The 13345-nt window shown below is 39.0% G+C and overlaps 1 protein-coding gene across 8 annotated transcripts in view; it reads right to left on the bottom strand.

Moving 5' to 3' along the window:
• LOC145996040 (uncharacterized) overlaps nt 1-13345 on the bottom strand; it is a 577368-nt gene that overhangs the window by 302920 nt on the left and 261103 nt on the right. The window lies entirely within an intron of this gene.

Raw genomic sequence — 13345 nt, 5'->3', positions numbered from 1 at the left:
CCTGCGTACAAGACAGCGTTGCCAACCTCCCGATCAGGAAAAGTGCTGATTAAACTCTTAAATTATGCTAAATTGTGCTATTGTTATTATTATTAGGGAACGGATTTATATGTAATAAAATGTGCTAAATATGTAAATACATATCTCGTTATTTTCACCAAAATATGGAGTTAGATGTGGACCTAAAATTGTAAAAATGTACATTTTTAACAATATAAGGCACTACACGAGCTACGTAAAATACAGTAGGCTGACATTGTCATTATTTTGTAGAACAACACAAAACAATGAATAAGAAAATTTTGTTGTGAGTGTTCGAACGTAAATTTCCTTCTGTTGTCTTTTAATATGGATTTCAAATTACTAAAACTGCGTTCAGTATCACAAGAAGTAATGGAAGAGTATTTGAAATTTGTCAGTTATTTGCAAGAAATTCACCCAACTCTCACACGAGGACATGTAGTTATTGCGCGAATATGGAGAGTATATGTTGAGAAATGTTTTGAAATATGGAGTTAATATATATATAAATAACAAATGTGTAAAATATGAGCCAAAACTTAATATATGTACAAATATGGAAAATAGAAACTGAATTTTTCGAGTCTACATGCCACGCTGCGCAAAGATAATGCAAAATAGGGCGTAACTGATTTCAGCTTCATACATAAATATGTATTTACATATAAATCCAATCACTCATTATTATTGTATAATTATTATTAATTTATTAGTATTATTTTCGGATGACTTAGATTTTAAGTTCAATTTACGCATCTATTTTGCGGAGAGTTGTGAACTTTTGTTATTGATTATTTTCTATAATTATACAATATTGGGAACTTCTCTCATTAAATTAATTACATGGTTTAAAGAATGAAATGAGTTCAATGTAGCTCTTGAAAAAGTTTGAGAAAATTCACGACTACGGAAGGCTTATTTTATTTGTGACCTCAACTTTCAACTGATTTCTTTCAATAATATTTTCCTTGTGAGCTACGTGAGGAGGGATAAGGAGAAGATTAAATGAAGAGGGTGGACCAGGGCGTGGCTTAAAAAAAGTTTCCTCTGGATCGGCATACTACCTTTTGTTTGAAACATGTCAGTACAAATAAGATCTGCAGATTTTTTAATATTTGTGTGTGTGTGTGTGTGCACACAGGGTGGCGCAAGAGTCAGTTTACCCATACACAAATTCAAGTTTATACACAAAATTCAATTAGCACAAGAAGCACATACCCTATCGTAATACTATTATCAACGTGAATTTTGGGTAAACGGACTTTTGCGCCACCCTGTATATATATTTTAAATATATTACTTTGAATTCAATTTGTCTGTCACCCAGGGATGTGCGTTTGCAGATGATATTATATGTTACCATTATGCCAAACACAGGGTGCTATACGGTGTACGCTCTTAGGAGGAACATCAGTTCAGCCAATACGCAGCCAGTGCTACTGCGCTGTTGCCAAACTATGCTAGCGGAAGAGGTAGAGAGAATTATCTGTGTCCAATATTTAAATATATTTTTTATGTATATGATGCATACATAGTATGTATGAGTACAGTGAAATTGTACAGTGAAAATTTCTACACAGGATTATGTCATTTCACTACAGCATATTAGAACTCAAACTGACTCAGACTCGTAATGTTGGGGAACGCCCACGACAATGAATGGCCATTGTGTATATTGAGACGAATTTAACACTTATTGTTTTCCCAAGACACAACAACTCAGCTGTCAACACGCTGTCAACGAGTAAAACAGACTGAAGGAAAATGAAATGGTGTGTGTGTTGAGTTGAGACGTGTTGTTTCCCAGCGTCTCTTCGAGAAAGATAACTTCGGCTGTAGGTGACGGAAATTTATGGGACTTGGACAGCCAGGTTCAAAATGTCTTGCCCCATCTTATGATGAACTTTAAAAGTGGCGAGGTTTGTGAAAACTTCTTGCGCACAAGAAAAATACAGGACACTGCGTTTAACTTGCGCGCCACAGTTTCGTAACTGTACAACGTTGCACTCTTGCTATTGGCTGGTTGCCAAGGACACGCTCTGCGTGGCCCCACCCGATATCGCTTCTAAATGCGTACCCCGTTATAGGTGACAACAAAGTTCAAATTGTGCTAACTCTAGCACAATTATGCCAGGGTTGGCATCACTGGTACAAGAATCGATCCCTCGACGTCTCGGGAGGTCAGCTCCAGCCGTGACCTCACGTCACACGCCAGCTCCCTTCTCATCTCTGAAGAGGTCCACATCCGTGATGAGACGCTTATTTTTTCCTCTCCCCCTTCGCAGGTGGCTTTTTTAAAGTGTCGCTTCTCTCCCCGGCTAAGAATAGGCGAGAGGATGTGCCGATATTTTCATCTTTTTGGGGGGGTCTACCCAGTAAGGAGAGGATGCAGGAGGAACAGGTAGTTGCTAGGTTACGAAGCAACATGTTTCCGGGGAGTGACAGTGCGTTGAAGTTAGGGGTTTCAAGTCGCAACTGATTGATTGGTTGATGTTTATATTATGGGCATTTCAATGTGTACAGGGTGGGTGGAAAGTAACTCCCTATTGAAAAATACTTGTAACTTTTGTAAAGAACGCCCCATTTGCATGATACAAAACATATTGTGATACTTGAAGTGGTGGAATTTAATTGCTAATTTGTGTTTTTTGCTCACGATGACAAGAGCAGCCCTTAATGGCCCTATGCCTAATACTGGGTCCGTATAGTTGGCCACCAAAATCGTAAAAGCGGACATTTTGCCACCAAAGCCGAAGTAAAATTGTAACTAACAAATATTATCCCACAATGAATGTGCAATGTATTCATGAAGCACAACCAAAATTTGTATTTTGTTTGTTGTTACATTTATATTTCTGAAAGCGTAATGCAGCTTTCTTGTCACAATTAAATTTAACAACATGTTTTCGTTTACGATTCCAGCCTTCTGTTAGATTAGGATATTTATATTATATAGATTATTATAATTTATATTTACCTCGGTATCTGTTTGTCAGCGCTCGTTTACAATTGTTGTTTTAATGACTTCCATTGTTTCAGCTGAACTGTATGTACAGAAGAAGTGGCCAGCTATTTATACTGTCGGAAGTGAAAGGTGTAACGTGACGAAGTGCGATTAGCCGGTGGCAAACTGTCCTCCATCATGAAACAAGCGGTGGCAAAATGTCCGCTTTTTCGAATTTCTGGCAAAACGTCCGGTGGCAAACTGTCCTACACCCGCCACTGCGTCAGCGTGCCTGACCGACACGTCGATACAAAATGTGGCAGTCTGTGGAACAGGTGCAGATATGATGCCAGGTATTCGCGGACCTCGTGCTTCAGTGGACACCATGAGAAGCTACACTTCTAAGCTGATGACTGCGGGATCTGTAGTAGATACTTGCAAGCGCAGTCGTCCTCCCTCAACATCCAGATTGGAAGAAAATGTGCAGGTGGTGCAGAATACCTGTATGTTTGTCCGCTCAGCAGTGTTTAGGCATCGGGGCATTAAGGGCTGATCTTGGCATCGTGAGGAGAAAACACAAATTAGCAATTAAATCCTACCACTTCAAGGATCACAATATGTTTTGTTTCATGCAAATGCAGAGCTCTTTACAAAAGTTACAAGTATTTTTCAAAAGGATGTTACTTTCCATCCACCCTGTAGGTTATTTGTGCCCGTCACACAATACGGGAACTAAAACAAAATTGAGAACAGGGCCTTAACAATAAATAAATACAGGAGTGTTAAAAACTTCCTCGCTCAATTTTTAATTCTAATTCATTCATTCATTACTTAACAAGAACTGAAACTATCCTATCTCTGATATCTCCTTACCTATTAAATCCAGAAGCTACAAAGGGACACTCAACAGAACAACACAACACGATACTTTTCCTATTCTGTACATTTAATTTAACTTTGACATGTTTATCTTCGTAATTGCCAAATATACAGGGTGAGTCATAATTCCCTCCGTGGTTTTGTACATTTTATAGTCCAAGAAGTGTAACACATACAGCAAGAAGGTGCATATTAGTACTAAAGAATCTTTCCAAGTTTGGTACGTACCTTACAGGTGCTCGATATGTACACCCCTGATAATGCGACAGATAGCAATCCTGAAATCAAGTTCGTGCCACACACACACACACACACACACGTCCCAAAATATCGTTTTGCATCGCACAGGCAGCCAGTATGCTTGAAGTTGTTTCACCACGCAGGTACTTCTGTTCGTGTACCGTCACAACCGACACAGCGAATTCTAAGAAGCAGTTCGCTTTGTGTTCACCAGTGCACGCCATGTTTGCGTTATACTGCCACCTAGCGGCTAAATCTACAATTACGTGATGGGGCCTATTACGAATTCAAACTTGGAGAGAACTTGGAGAGATTCTTTATGTATTGATATGTACCTTTTTTGCAGCATGTGTTATAGTTCTTGTCCTATAGACGTTCTAGACCCCGGAGGGAATTACGAATCACCCTGTATAGGTATGTTTATGTTTATGTATGTTCGTGAATGTGTTTTATCTTCAAAATCATGTTAATCTGGAAAATTGAAAGCAGGAGATAGAAAATTCTAATTGAACATTTGCGTCTTGCGTTCGAAGTAAATGAATTAATAAATTGTGTAGCTTATTGCTAAATTTTGCTCTCTTCTCGTTCCAGGTAAGTGACATTGAACAATACCGCTTTAATACCACCAGGGGGTAAGTACTTAAATATGATTCCAAGTGCTTCTAGTTTCCATTGTTTAAGTAAAAATGGCCTGGGAAGATTTTAGACCGAAGCGACACAAGACTGCGTTCGAATGGTGAAATCCTCAAGCGGCACATGTCGCCTGTCGCCTCATGTGAAATCTTCCTTAGGGCATGGTGTTTATTCAGGGTGCTTACTCACCGGGAATTCCTTGAATTCCGGGAATTATGCGTGAATTATTGGCTCCGGGAATTATGCGTGAATTCTACTTGAATTTTTCTCCGTAGACGTGAAAAATTACAACTTTTTAAATCCAAATCCTATTCACATTTTATGAAAATAAAAATTATTTTCGTAAAATCTTCTTGCTCGCTTCGCTCGCAATTCCTGCTTTTCTTAGTCTTATCAAGTTTATAACCATAGCTCTGAGGCGGCGGGAGTCGGCCCTGGCCGCCGAACTATCTAAATGAAAAAAAGTTGTAAAATTGATTGATTTGGGGAGTTTTTCACATTCGATGATGTAATGCACCCAGGAACATGAAATGACTTTCATTCGGTTGAGAAAGGACCATTCTTTGAAAATGAGGCTAACGTTTACCTCTCCTTCCCAAAATAGCGGGGAAAGAGGGGCAAACTCCCCATTTGTATGAATTTTTTCATTGAAAGTTGGGGGCCGCGGCCCACCCAACCCTTCTTATTGGCTTTGGCGTTTTGATTCCTGCACGGTTGCATGCCCTGATGTTTTAGCTGCAAAACAAAAGTTACCCGAAGTAGATTGGTCAAATAGTCTACGAGATATAACATTGTTTGTCAAATAAGTGTACAAATTTAAAATTCTCGCCAGCTTCCATACGTAACTTTGGGGTCGGGGGGAGGGGGTGGTGGGTGGGTGTTTTTTTACCACATGACTTTTCAAAGTTTTATCGGAACATCTGTCAGCGTTTATAAACTGCTGACTACGCCTACATTTTCTATGTGTCACATGTGACCCATTGGCCGAGTAAAGGTTAAGGTGGGATCCGAACCACTATGTGCCTCCACCAAGTATCGAACCCTTGATTACAAGGCGACAACGTTACCACTACACCGTCGGGGTAGGTTGAACATTTGAAAAATTCGATACGGAGTTGGCAATTTACGATATTATAGAAATCCACAAATAGAGGAGACGCAATACAGTTATTTCCATTCATTAAATTATGCACACACAGGAGTTGTACTACGTAGTTATTTCCATGTTTGCTTATTTCATATATGCATTTTGCATATGAATTATAATGAAAATATGGTGCTAAAAGCTGGAAAAAACCAACGAAAATCCTTTTAATATCCACATTTCATTTTTCTCTCTCTCTCTTTCCCCCCTCACACACACACTCACATATGGAATCGGATATCGCTAGATAAAATCTCTGCCTTCATTCCCGGTAAATCAATGTTACGTGATCCCTATGGTCACGCAGAGACCCACTTATTAATAGCACTTATGACGCAAATCTAACGTGATTAGCTAAAATTGTGTACTGCGCTTTTTCTGCTCGTCCCCTTCCTTTTATTTTGGATGAAGCATAGCGCTGTAGTGCTGGCTTAATGACTTTAAAATTAACACTCTTATATATACATAGGGTGATTCAGCAAAAACGTGCAAAAATGAAACAGGAAATAGGTGATGCACCACTGAACAGTTGTATATAGGGAAGAGCCAGCGTAGTGAGATACTAAGCACCGCCTCACTTCCGTGTAGACGACCGCAAACATCTGGATGTTACCTTTACTCCTCGCTCGATGGGAGGCCATTTTCTCTGGCCTTTCAGGTCGCCCGATCTCAATCTCGATTTTTCGTCTGGCGTAATCTGAAATTACTTGTTTATGATACCCCAGTGGACATGGAATTAGTTGCCATGATTGTCCCTACTCATTGTGCGGCAGCAGTGTCATTACCACTCCATACACGCCACTCATTTCTCTTCCTATACACGACGGTACGTGCTATACTTCCACATGCTTCAGCCCAAATCTTGTAACACCGGCTTCTTCGATCCTAGATTCCACGCCTCCAACTGTTCAGTGGTGCATCACCTATTTCCTGTTTCGTCTTTGCACACTTTTGCTGAATCCTGCATCTGTGTAGATTTGTGTGTGTATGTGTGTGTGTTTTAATGAATATTTCAATTACAATATAGTGTTCGTTATACAGGGAGACACAGGGAAGTACTCATATTTGAATTAACAGTATACAGTTTTTGATTGATTTGCTGTTTTAAGTCCACTTTATGCACAGTAAGGCTAATCGGGACTAGACCTACAGTTTAAAGTAGGTTCCGAACCACTATGTGCCTCCACCGGGAATCGAACCCAGGACTCCTTGATTACAAGGCGACGACGCTGTCACCCCAACAGTATACAGTGTGTGTATACAGTATAGGTGTGGAAGTAATGCCATTTGTGTTACGCAGAAAAAATCACATCTGGAAGGTGATGTCCATCTTCCATAATGCAGTTTTCCAGTCGAGAAGTGAAGCTGCCCCACACGCGTCCCAATGTATCCTGAGTGATCTGATGCACCTCCTTACGAATAGCCGTCTTCAGTTCGTCTAATGAACGAGGTTTGTCGACGTAAACTCGCTCCTTTAAATACCCCCACAGAAAGAAGTCGCACATACTCAGGTCGGGAGATCGGGGAGGCCACTGAGTCGCAGTTTCTCACATAGGCATCATACGTGAACACGCAATGTTCCACTGACCACGACTCCATGGTAACTGCAATAAATAAATAAATAAATGTAAAATCAATGGCATTAGATCACACACATTATACAACAAAAATAAAATTTCTGTGTAATGTTCATTCAAAAATGAGTAGAGGAGAAGGTCTAAATATCGGCGGATGTTTAAATATGGGTTTTGGAGTTATCAGCGGGAAAAATGCGCCCGGGAAAATTGCGCTCTCGCAATAAAAGTGGGAAAAATGCGCCCTCTCAAGAGTAACCACAATGAAAAGTGGGAAAAATGCGCCCAGCACACACAACCTTCACCAACATTATAATATGTTGATTAAAACAACCTTTACGCAGCTTCCCCTCACACTTAACACAGGCTTGGGACTGTCAGGAAAGAGATTTTTTTAAAAGTACAGTAAAAATATTCATTTTTCTGGCGTGTTTAGAAGCTGGAGATGATGTCCGTTGTCATATTTTTTTTAAAATTTTACTTTTGTAATTTTTATTTAATATGTTGTAATTTTTATTTTATTTCATTAAAGTTTTTATTTACATTTGTATTTCCATTTCTTGTGACCTCCGTTGACGATCTTTTACTCCATTTTTTGGGTGTACGCCAGACTTCTCAGGCACTTGGTAAGGTCCTTGGGTGTGCTTGTTTTGTACGTACAGTATGTAAAATTTTGCTAATCTGTTCATCCAGTTTTATGTACGTTCATTTCCTCTTCGTTCCTTCCAAACCGATGCTAGCCCTGTCATATTTGTATCCGCTGTTCCGCTTCCTGCTTCAGCGTCTTCAGAAGGGTGTAGAAGTTGGAATGAAGTCGAACTTTCTCCTGCAGCTTATTGTTCCACCCTTCGACAGCATTGTTCGTGCGGTGCTTTGCATCTCCACAGTGCCTCACATCAACTGGTAGATTTGGATTTTGCAGCCATTGTTGCACAAAGTAGTCAAGAAACGCTGTCAGTTTCTCTCCTGCTGGCTTGTCGTGTGTGCTGGGCGCATTTTTCCCACTTTCTAATGTGGTTACTCTTGGGAGGGCGCATTTTTCCCACTTTTATTGCGAGAGCGCATTTTTCCCGGGCGCATTTTTCCCTGATTCCTCCCAGGTGCTGCAGCCTGGCAGAGGCAACTGGTTATCTGACAAGGACAAAGGTTGCGGCGCCAATTCGCAAGAGAAAGTGGTGGTTAGATTCGGCCTTGGACGCTGTTATAGAATTGCGACCTCCGAAAACGTTTTGCAGGTATGTTTTTAAGTCAGCGTTTTCTGAATTCTCATCTGCTTTGTATAGGTCATGATATTAGCTGTACATAAAACAAATGTGGGACTTTATAATGCCATGATTTGTTTGTGAAATATGTACCACAGAGAGCGAAAATAAATTGAAGAAGAAAAATAGCGTGATGGTCTAAATATGGGCTATGCTTGAGGTCTAATGTTGAGATCACATTTTCAATAAATATTTGGATATTTTTCTTAATTTCGATTTTTCCCATTCCGCGTGATTTTCAAAACAAGATTATTCATAAATATGAATTTTATAATGTTTTAGTGATAAATGGCTGTTTTTTAAATTTTGATTGCTTTTTGTGATATTGCCACTAGTAGCCCATATTTAGACCACAATTTTGAAATACACCATTTTAACATTTTTTGGAAATTGCTTTTAAAAAAAAATCTATACTTAGCATGCTATTACATTTAAGTACATATTTCACAGATATGCATTTTAAAGGCAGGTGCTTGATATATTCCGAAAATGACAACATAGAAAGGGGGGGGGGGGGGCATGTTTAGACCTTTTCCTCTACACTTCCCTGTGTCATCCTGTATTTATATGCCACACTATATATCTAACAAAACTTGTATAAATACGTTAACTTTGTTTACTAATTTATTTAGGTCACACCACCTTCTTCGTGCACGATTCTATTCAATGCAACGTTTTGGTATTAGTAACGCGACTGACTTGACTAATTTGTTTTATTGCGTTTTTCTGTCACTTTTGGCTAATCTCGAAGATTAGCTTAGTTGGTGGCATGAGATGAATAAAGGGGCAGTCACAAACACATGAGGACGACACAACAAAGCCCCACACAGAATTATCCTGGCTGTGGATTGAGGCGTCTGAGCCTCATTAGTATGGCTAGGAAGTTGACGTCAAATCATCTTTCTTTCTGGACTTTGGGCCTCCCCGATGGCGCAGTGGTTGCGTCCTTGCTTTGTAATCAAGGTGTCCCGGGTTCGATACCCGGTGGAGGCACAAGTGGTTCGGATCCCACTTTAAAAACTGTAGGTCCAGTACCGATTAGCCTTTCATTTCACAAAGTTGACTTAAAACAACAAATCAACAAGACAATGCTAAACCTCACATCAGTCCGTTTCACTTCAGTTAGAACCACAAAACATTGTTTTTCATATTTTTGCATTTTCTGGCCTTTTTTGTTTTTAGGTTATTTTTCAGTATTTGCCGTCATTATTACTTTTCCTTAATTTTTGAAGTTTCTTTTTCCTCCTTCCGAGTTGTTTCATAAATTTTAAATGTATTTGCTAGCATAACTTAATATTTAAATTCACTGAAATGGTATTTTAACAAGTACGCCATTAATCGTAATATGGTCAATGAATAAGCACACTACTCCCTCTGTCCCATAATTATAGTCCGGTATGCCAAAATGGTAGTACAGAAATGACAGACGAAGAGGCAGATGGAAAGCACAATTTGTACTGATCCTTGAGTAGTAAAGTTGTATGACTCATTCCCTTGTTTCATATTCTTCTTCTGTATACACCAATGTCACAGTTTGAATATCGGGCAATTATTATGAGACAACCAACAAAGGTGTACCGGACACTAATTATAGGACAGAGGGAGTATTATTTTTAACTGAAATATTTGGCAATTGATTTTGTGGAATTAATTGTGGTAAATTTACTTCTCTTCCAGCAAACTTGAAATACTTTCGGTGAAGCGTAATTTGAGTTTACCTTGTTCGCCACTATTATCGCTTTAATCTGTTATTTTAAAGTAAAATTTGTCACAACATTAAGAAAAAAATTATAATCTGTTGTACACAACAGACTACTGTGTCGTCCACTTTGAATGGAGGTGATTGACTTTCATAGAAAAACCTTGCGGAATATTTTATGTAACCTTGAAGTAAATATATAGAAAACTACATTAGCAGTTAATTGCTTTTTCCCTTTGCTTCCATAGTTTAAACCACGAAACAACAGATTTTATCAAATTATTCCAACTAGTGAAAAATCAAGCTTTCATTTTAAGGGTGGAAATAATTTTTAGGACATTTTTTTTTTTTGTAATTTTAAGGTCATTCCATAGGTATTTTTTTTAAATGCTTTATGTCATCAAGTTTCCGGGTGGCTACTCACCTGGAATTCCGGGAATTAGGCGTGAATTTTTAGCTCCGGGAATTGTGTTTGAATTCTGCGTGAATTTTTCTCCATAGACGTGAAAAATTGCAAATTTTTCTCATCCAAGTCCCATTGAGTTTATACATATTTATAAATGCCATGAGAAAAGTTTTTCACAGTTTAGTTTTATTTTTATCGAGAAAGAAAACAAAGCTGCGTGGAAAATGTAACGGAATTCTCTCAATCCACTTGCTGTGTTACTGTCATTTGGAGAGCAATCTATCTGCCAGACGGACGATTATGGCACGATAAGATATCTTGAACCTGATTAGATAAATTTGAGTTTGAAGTTTTTTACAATTAACATTTTTTCGTCGATTAGTATATCCGGTAACATTTGTGCCTTGTGTTTGTAGTGGGTGGTGTACCCTTCAATTTTTGGAAGATTCGTCTTCAAGGCCGGGAATTATACTTGAATTTTTATCATTGTCCTAGAATAGCCACCCTGCATTAGCCTCCAGTGAGGTTACTCTTTTGTGTGACTTCTCACGTCACCACAGTTTTTAATCTATTCGTCACATCTTCATCGTTGCGATTGACCGAAAACTGCTGAAAGTGTCTCAAAATAATAACACAATATAAAAGTGGGTTAACGCTATCGAAACACGTACGCTAACCTCCGTGGCGTAGTGGTTATCACTAAGGAACGGAACTTTAGGTAAACAAATGTTTTTTCTGCGATAAGATAGACCCCCTCGTTTTTGCCAAAATTCTGATCATAGCCTTATATGTCAACACAGCAAATTTTATTTTACATAAAAACACATATTTTCCAGTTTTCTGTATGTAAATACATATTTTGCGAATTTTCATTTTAAATACATAAAATCGCTCATTGACTTCCATAGAAATTCTGCAAGAACGGTTGAAGGATCCCTCCTTAAAAGTCGAATTGGTATACATCTCAACAAACCTGTCCTTTCTCTCTAATTCCATACGAAAGCTTGAATCGTCCGCGAACACTTTAGCAGCTTCCGTGGATGAAGTCCATATAGTAGAAACGAAACTGAAAGAACTCACTGGATCTAACGCACATGTACAGAATTTTTTGGGAAAAAACAAGGTTTTCAAACTTTGTGCCAAATTGCACGTGTTTTGGAAGAGGAAGCTTTGGAAAACTCCAGCCTTAGTGACATTTCGCGCTTCAAATATTCAAGAATTGTTTCTTGTGACGTGGAGCGATGATTCTCACAATATAAGATGCTTTCTAGAGATAATCGTCACAGATTTACAATGGAGAATTTGGGGAAAACTATGGGGATCCACTGCAACTCTTCCAAAAAATAGCTCGCTTAGAGGTAAGCATTTAGAAACTGATTTCATTTCAGGTGTTTAAAATGGATATAATATTTTGTTTTTGTTACCAAATATTTTTTTTGGTCACATATTTTCCTGTTTTTATCACATATTTTTCAACATTTATGTCACATAAAAAAATAAATATTTCTGAGTTTTTTAGCACATAAAGTTCCGTTCCCTAATTATCCAATCGCGCTATGACGCCAGGGGTTCCGGGTTCGAATCCCGCCCTGGTCACGAGTGTTCTTTGTGAGCGTTCTTTCATCATATCGTCACTCATCAGCAGAAAAGCCAAGTAGCATGAACCAAATCAGTCAATCAAACTATTGGGTTTTGTTTTCCTAGTACGGGTAACGGCAAGGGTCCCCGGTTCGAATCCCGGCTTGGGCATGGATGTTCTTTGAGAGTGCTCCTTCATCAATTTCTACATGTCATTACTCATCCTCATCTTCGCAATTGACCAGAAGTGGGAGAGAAGCGAAGTAAAATAAACCGAATCTATCCTGGTATGGGTACTTGCATTAATTTAAACGAATATTATACTAGGCTAATCCTTTAAATTGTGAACTAAATGTGTTCTGGATATCCCGAACAGTTCTGGTCAAACAAGTTTGAACTAGCTTATTGCCTCGACGAATTTTCGCGGCCCTAAATTCCTGGTGTAGCTAAGTAACCAGGATGTAGTGCGAAAACCATCGAAATTGCTGGGCATCGTTTTTTTTTTTTTTTTTTTTTTTTTTTTAATATATATATACACAAAAAGAAGTGGTCACAGTATACTAGATTATCGGACCTAGCAGAGTGAACTCGCACTAGATTTTGCAAGCATAGATAGTGCGAATCGGCTCCTGTGTCCAAAGGATTGCAATGCAAACTCACACTCGGCGTTTTGGCGCGTGCATTGAGCACGCTTCCACCTGGAAACAAGCTTTCCTCCGTCCTGACGCATCCTAATCTGATCATGTTTGCCTGAGCTGTGGACTGGGTTCGCTCGCAACGCCCCGTGAGAATGCCTATAGCCACAACGGCTTCCCAGGTCACGTTATGATAACTGGTTTCAAAGCACTGCATACATCAACCGGCGTAAATAGTGGCTTTTTCATCCGCGGTATCAAATACATTGTTCAGCGTCTGGTTGCGGTGATTTAGATACTGACGTATGGAAGCGATAGCTTTAAAGTATC

Source organism: Lepisma saccharinum, chromosome 12 (genome assembly GCF_977018435.1).
Source record: "Lepisma saccharinum chromosome 12, izLepSacc3.1, whole genome shotgun sequence".
Taxonomy (NCBI): Eukaryota; Metazoa; Arthropoda; class Insecta; order Zygentoma; family Lepismatidae; genus Lepisma; species Lepisma saccharinum.
Note: the sequence above shows the minus strand (reverse complement) of the source record. Positions and strands in the feature narration are given on the sequence as shown.